Source organism: Meleagris gallopavo, assembly GCF_000146605.3.
Source record: "Meleagris gallopavo isolate NT-WF06-2002-E0010 breed Aviagen turkey brand Nicholas breeding stock chromosome 24 unlocalized genomic scaffold, Turkey_5.1 Chr24_random_7180001835922, whole genome shotgun sequence".
NCBI classification, from domain to species: Eukaryota; Metazoa; Chordata; class Aves; order Galliformes; family Phasianidae; genus Meleagris; species Meleagris gallopavo.
This window is the reverse complement of record NW_011100180.1, coordinates 1-669: the sequence shown is the minus strand read 5'-3', so window position 1 is coordinate 669 and position 669 is coordinate 1. Positions and strand designations below refer to the sequence as shown.

The window sequence follows — 669 nt, the reverse complement described above, 5'->3', positions numbered from 1 at the left end:
TCTCCAGATGGGAACAACGGGGGATCATCCACAGCACCCATCTCTCCCTTCCACGCAGCAGCATCTCAACCATACGTGCAGGGTGCCTGCAGTGGCACCGTGCTGATACACAGCAATCCCTGTGTGGAACTGTCTGGAAGCGGGGAGGGGAAGAGAACAGAATGAAATGGAGAGGGGAGGAAAACAGAATGGGAGGGGGAGCCCCAAAGGCTCTGTTCTGGCAGTGATTTACCTCCAGGTTCCACCTGAGGACCAAAAGCCGAGTCTGACCAGGCAACCGCAGGAACAGAACCAGCGTAGTCATCTAGAATCACAAAGAGATGAGAGAAGTTTCCATCAAACATGGCGGCGCAACACCACCATGGCAACATGTGGCCACTCGGGCCTTTCTTAGTGCAGATCTCTGATGGGCACAAAGGAAGGTGAAATCACAGCACGGGAGGAAAACGTGCCTGGCTCTTCCCTTGGCCTGGGGGCTGCCCTTCCATGGGGGTTCTTCCCTGTGTTGGGAACTGGGTGCTGGCCACCTTCCCTGCCCAGCATGTCCCCCATGCAAGGACAGCCCCAGGGCAGCCTGCAATCTGGCCGTGGGGACACAGCCTGACTTCTTGCCCCTGTGCTGCTCACTTTTGCTCACCCACCTGCTCCTGGTGCCTGCCATGGAGCAGC

The 669-nt window shown here is 57.7% G+C and overlaps 1 long non-coding RNA gene across 1 annotated transcript; it reads right to left on the bottom strand.

Moving 5' to 3' along the window:
• Positions 1-10: 10 nt before the first annotated feature.
• LOC109364216 lies at positions 11-669 on the bottom strand. Its single transcript, XR_002110239.1, has 3 exons — positions 642-669; positions 233-304; positions 11-133 (listed from the first exon to the last, which is right to left on the bottom strand). It is a non-coding gene; the product is annotated as an uncharacterized LOC109364216 (long non-coding RNA).